The 6,833-nt window shown below is 40.8% G+C and overlaps 1 non-coding gene across 1 annotated transcript; it reads right to left on the minus strand.

Moving 5' to 3' along the window:
• Window positions 1-6,106: 6,106 nt before the first annotated feature.
• On the minus strand, window positions 6,107-6,178 carry TRNAD-AUC (transfer RNA aspartic acid (anticodon AUC)). Its single transcript has one exon. It is a non-coding gene; the product is annotated as a tRNA-Asp (tRNA).
• Window positions 6,179-6,833: the final 655 nt, after the last annotated feature.

The following is a 6,833-nucleotide window of genomic DNA, read 5'->3' on the forward strand; positions in this document are numbered from 1 at the left end:
GGAAATTGGTAGCATATGTTGAAGCTGGTTGATCACCTTGATAAAGTGTACGAATCTTGTTGATAGTTGTTCTCGCCCCATCAGTATCTCCGAAACAAGCCTTAAATTCCTTGATAAATTCCTCGAAATTATTCAATAGAGGAGAATTGGTCTCTAGCAATGAAGAACCACGACAACGCTATGCCAGTCAATAAGGTGCCCACTAGCCCGACTCGTGATGCATCTGTTGGATAACGCGCGGGATGCATTTGAATCACCAACCGTACTTGATTCAAGAAACCTCGGAAATGTGCCCTCGACCCATCAAAGTTAGCTGGGAGGCTAATTTTGGGCTCCTTGATAAGTCCCTGACCTTCAACCCTTTGTTGTTGTAACACTACGATTGTCGACTCTAACTGTTGCACTCGTCGCGTGAACTCCTCTTTTGTTGTTTCTTCTCTATAGTAACCTTTTGTAGATCCCCAAGTAGACGTTGATTCTCTACTTCAAGAGATGCGAACTTGGATTTAAGGTTCTCCATTTTTGCAACAAGGGTGAGATATTCTTCTGAGTTAATGGCAGCCATGGTTTCAGGATGGTTACAAAGGAGGATAAGAGAGAGAGAGAGAGAGAGAATTCGAATCAAACTGTCAGAACCAAGAATAAAAGATTGAGTGATGGAAGAAGGATATTAGAGAACACGAGAAGAAAGGAACGAAATACTAAGAGAAGAATGGATGTATAAGATAGAGAAAGAAAGAGAATGGATACAAGATATGTAATGAGAGTTAAAGACTGGTGTTGATTCGAATTGATTTGAGAATACATGTATGCCCTTATTTATAGGTTCCTATAGAATAGCTTAGAGATTTCTAGAATGTTCTAGACCTAGAATGCTCTAGGACATTCTAGAACATTCTAGAATAATCTAGAGGTTTTACAATAATCAATGTAATACAAGAAGTAGCTTTTATTGTTTCATATAACAATAAGCTATCTTAATGGTTGAGGTTCTCAAGTATGGATTACAAGGTTCGAGGTTCGAGTCCGGTTGACGCCATAATGGTCATGTGTTCATGACAGTACTGACTCCAGTTCACTCATCTAGTGTTGTTAACGTAATGTGAAATTCTATATTGCAGAGAATGAGAATGTATTCTCTTGTTAATTGTCATGCAACCATGATTGTGTTGAACTACAACTGAATTGTTACCAACATACTACCTAAATTGCCCCTGTGAAATGTTGTGAAGATCAGACCAACCATCTAGTGTTGTAGTGCAATGTGAAATTCTATATTGCTAATTGTAGGGAATGAAAATGTATTCTATTATCAATTGTCATGCAACCATGATTGTGTTGATTACAAATAAAATTCTATATTGCTAATTGTAGAAAATGAGATTTTATTCTATTGTCAATTTTTCATGCAGCCATGAATGTAGTATGGAATAATTTGACATTCACATTAGTAGTAAAATAAGAGATATGTATCCGTCTAACTGAGATAATTCGGGAGACTACTATGTATTAGTGAACACTTACAATTGACATTAGTACTAAACTAATATGTATATTGATACTTGCGAAGTATGGTCTCCTTGAGTGCACATAGTCAGAGTCGAATAGAGACTTAACACAATAGGGATTTGACTATTGGTATTGATAGTTGAATAAGTTTGGGCCATATTGATGTTGCTAAGTATGGAAGAGTTCACACCCTAAACCATAGAAACAAGTAAGTCTATAATTACCATGAACACTTACAAAACAAGGTCAATAAATACTCTAAACACTTTAGAAGAAAGACAAAATATATCGATTCATTTGTCCATCATCAAAATTAATATATCAATACATCAAATAGTGAACTACAAGCGGATGTTTTTCAGTTGCCAACTATAATGTATTAATAGGGTAACTTTCAAGAATTAAACAGAGAGACCTCCCCTAATAGTGAACCTCTTGAGGAACCTTGTAGACAATGTTGTATCCCTTAACCTTGTGCTTTGCTTGAGTCATATTGAACTTGATCGCAAGAATGGCAGCTGTGTATATTATTGCGATCAGTGCATCTTTTAGTAATGCATATGTGTTCTTGCACTGCGGCAACTTTGCACAATAGTTTCCATACACGACAGACTCACCTGTGTTGAACATGTTGCCCCATCCATCCCTTACCACTGAATCTTTCAATAATATCTTTCCTTGCTTGCACACGACAATGTACTAGTCTTCTAAATCTTCATTTTGAGGAGATTTGATCACTGCAAAATGATCTCCGACTTCCAATAAAATTGCCAAGTCTTGATATTGGTTGTAGTATACAATATCGTTTGAATGTGCATCCTCTTCAATATCATCTTGTCGTTGAGGCTCAAGCTTCTGCAACTTCCAGGGCTCCACGATTGATAGGTTGATGCATTTATCCCAAGCTTCATCTATACACATGGAACAAAAGCATGATAAAGTACGGAGTAACAATTCTGTTGTGTCCTTGCGGCTAAACCCTAATACACAATGGGTGCTTCGTGTGCCTTTCACGGTTTTACAACCATATGATTTAGTTCTATCGACCTCATCAGCGCGAACCTCAACAAACAATCTGTTCTTACCATCATTTGACATCTTCCATGTTAGCCACTCCACAACATCATGTGCATTTTGTAACTTAGCACCATTATTATCCAGCTGCTCACTTGTAAGGGCACGTTTGATCACAACCCCCACGCCATCATGCTCTCCTTTTCCATGTCCAGACCCGAAGTAGTTCCATTGCATACGAATGTTGAATATGGAGAAGTATCTGCTTTTGTATCCCAAGTTTCTAACAAACATTAGTACTATGTTGTCAATCGAGAGTACTATACATCCATTAATATTGATTTAGTACAAATACAAAACAAAGCATAGCACAACGTATCCATGGAGAACACTCTACACTGATTAAAAGATAAATAGTACTATGTTGTCAACCATCTATACTTAGCATCCATTAATACTAATTTAGTACGGATACAATACAAAGCATAGTACAATATGTTCATGGAAAACACTCTACATGTATTAAAAGATAATTAGTACAAACTCTTCAATATTGAACAACACTATGGTGCTGACGACGAGTACTTTACATCCATTAATACTGATTTAGTACAGATAAAACACACAGTACAGTACAATGTGTCCATAGAGAACACAACATGGATTAAAAGATAATTTAGTACAAATTCTTCAATATAGGACAGTACTATGAGTACAAGACATGTACTTTACATCCTTCAATAAATACTGATTTAGTATAGATACAACACACAGTACAATATAGTGTGTCCATGGAGAACACTCAACATGGATTAAAAGATAATTAGTACTAACTCTTAAGGACGGACAATACTGTGAGTACAAGACGAGTACTTTACATCCTTCAATAAATACTGATTTAGTGCAGATACAACACACAGTACAATATAGTGTGTCCATGGAGAACACTCAACATGGATTAAAAGATAATTAGTACAAACTCTTAAGAATGGACAATATTATGAGTACAAGACGAGTACTTTACATCCTTCAATAAATACTGATTTAGTACAAATACAACACAGTACAATGTGTCTATCGAGAACACTTCACATGGATTAAAAGATAATAAACACAGATCCACGTGACAGAATGGTACTATGTGATCAATCAAGAACACTTAACATAGTTACAAACATAATTAGTATGCATGCACTAGCACAAGGCTTACTTCCTTAGACATTGCATTATAAGTACTAAACATATGGATTAAAAATTACCTAGTGATAAAGTAGAACGATCTTGCCACCTTAAACTGCGAGGCAGCACCATCAGACCAAAGCCAATGACAGTTAAAGCTAAACCCTAGAGACAATAAATCTGCATGGTGAAGCTTAAAACAATGTTGAACAAGTAGTTTAAATGTATAGTTTTGTACAGAGTCAATAACGGATACGATGACATTCGTTGGTAAGTTATTAATACTTTCCTTGAACTGTGAATTTTGCCAATAACTCCGGAAGTTATGTGGAATGAAATCCCCAAGTTGTTTCTTAAATTCTGAGAGAAGGGTAGCAGCACATGTCTCCTTATATACTTCCTTGATACGCTTAGTTACAAGTCCCTGGCCAATATTTTCAGTCACATACTCTAAATATTTCCATTTCACAATATGACAACTCACTCTCGTTGGGGATCCCCATTTGGTCACTAGATTTATCCAAAAAAATTAAGTGTCTTGCGAGAGTAGTTAATGTTATATAGACTACACTAAGAAATCACAATCAAATGTTTTTAAATGAGGCTTGCAAAGTGAGAAATAATTCATTTTGGAATTAGAATTACAGATCAAAGATGACAATTAGCATTTCTTTATTCACAACTTTCTAAAAATGAAAAAGTTTAGTACTGAAAATGAAAAAATAGTTCTGAAATTTAGTATTGGAAAGGAACCTCCAATGGTGGAGGGAGCGTTCAATCTGTGTGATATGCCGCCTCGATTTGGTGGAATGAACCTCCAATGGTGGAAGGAGTGTTGAATTTGTGTGATATGCCGCCTCGATTTGGTGGAAGGAACCTCCAATGGTGGAGGGAGCGTTGAATCTGTGTGATATGCCGCCTCGAATTGGTGGAAGGAACCTCCAATGGTGGAGGGAGTGTTGAATCTGTGTGATATGCCACCTCCATTTGGTGGAAGGAACCTCCAATGGTGGAGGGAGCGTTGAATCTATGTGATATGCCACCTCGATTTGGTGGAATGAACCTCTGATGGTGGAGGGAGCCTTGAATCTGTGTGATATGCCGCCTCGATTTGGTGGAAGGAACCTCCAATGGTGGAGGGAGCGTTGAATCTGTGTGATATGCCACCTCAATTCGGTGGAAGGATCCTCGCCTTGGTGGAAAAGGCCTCAAATCACCGCGACATAAACTGCAATTGGTGGAAGAAGCAAGCAAATCGTGCTCGAAGAAGTCACTATTGGCTGTTATAAGAGGCCTCAGAACAGTCTCTAATCCTCAACTCAAACCCTAAAACAGAAACCTAGGAAAACAATAAATCCTCAACCCAAAACCGGAAACTTGACATGGATGTCTGAGATATGCTCCCTAAACCCTAACAAACCTCTTACATTGGAGGAAAACCAGAAACCTGACATGGATGTTTGAGCTGAAGAGCTCAGACGGATAGAGGAAGAGGGGTAAGAGTAGTTAGTTTGAGGAGAAGTGCCAAAAACGACGTGAGGGGAAAATAGCCCCCAAAATGGAAAGAACATCTCCTCACGTGTTCCCCCCTCTCCTTTTCTTAAATGAAACTTGTACTACACTCACCCCACTCCCTAAAATCGATTTTTCTTTCTCTAATTTTTTTTCTCAATTATTTAGTCCTAACAGTATTGAAAGGACTGACATTTTTTGTGGCCAAAAACAGTACTTTTCTGGTACACCATAGCGTGCTTCCACCTTTCTCGTACAACTCGTTCGGAGCATGGACCCGAATGTCGAATCGAGGCCCGGTTTCGTCGTCAGTGCAGGGGTTGCAACGAATTCGTCTGTTTATATGGGCGGCAATACCCACGAGTGCACTCGGACGAGAGATCATCTGATGATATGCCCCCAACCTCGCGGACAACCAACTGTACCCCCCAAAGGCTCGAAAGGGTTAGAGGTTCCGGGGGACGGAGGAAAGCATTGAGGCTATGGCGGTGCGGGATCCTAGGCGGCAATACCTTAGTAGATGACATCGGATTCGCCCTACCCTTCACGCCGTTGCCAGGGATCAAACCTGGGTCACCCGTGTGACAGGCGAGAATACTCACCACTATACTACAACGACATCCTCCTGGTGAAAGTATCGATCGTACAACTCGTTCGGAGCATGGACCCGAATGTCGAAAACGAGGCTCGGTTTCTTCGTCATTGCAGGGGTTACAACGAATTCGTCCGCTTATGGGCGGCAATACCCAGGAGTGCACTCGGACGAGAGATCATACGATGATATGCACCCGACCTCATGGACGACGGACTATACCCCCGAAAGGCTCGAAAGGGGTAGAGGATCCAGGGGAACGAGGAAAGCATCGAGGATATGGCGGTTTAGGACCCTTCGTGTCGTTGCCGGGGATCGAACCCGGGTCACCCGCGTGATAGGCGGGAATACTCACCACTATATTGCAATGACGTTCACGTGTTCGAAGTATCGATCGTACAACTCGCTCGGAGCATGGACCCGAATGTCAAAAACGAGGCCAGGTTTCGTCTACTTATGCGCGGCAATACCCAATAGTGCACTCAGATGAGAGATCATATGATGAAATGCGCTGAACCTCGCGGACGACAGATTCTACCCCCCAAAGGCTTGAAAGGGTTAGAGGATCCGGTGGACCGAGGAAAGCATTGAGGATATGGCGGTGCGGGATCCTAGGCGGCAATGCCTTAGTAGATGACATCGGATTCGCCCCGCCCTTTGCGCCGTTGCCGGGGATTGAACCTAGGTCACCCGCATGACAAGCGGGAATACCAGCCACTATTCTAAACCGACATGTTTGTGTTGGAAGTATCGATCATACAACTCATTCGGAGCATGGACCCGAATGTCGAAAACGAGGCTCGGTTTCGTCGTCATTGCAGGGGTTGCAACAAATTCGTCTGCTTATGGGCGGCAATACCCAGGAGTGCACTCGGGCGAGAGATCATATGATGAAATATGTTGAACCTCGTGGACAATTGACTATACCCACCAAGGGCTCGAAAGGGGGGGAACGAGGAAAGCATTGAGGATATGGCGGTGCGGGATCCTAGGTAGCAATGCCTTAGTAGATGACATCGGATTCTTC

This window comes from Azolla caroliniana, unplaced genomic scaffold, assembly GCF_043228905.1.
Source record: "Azolla caroliniana isolate FFs.n. ecotype wild unplaced genomic scaffold, voAzoCaro1.0.p SCAF_15, whole genome shotgun sequence".
Classification (NCBI taxonomy): domain Eukaryota; kingdom Viridiplantae; phylum Streptophyta; class Polypodiopsida; order Salviniales; family Salviniaceae; genus Azolla; species Azolla caroliniana.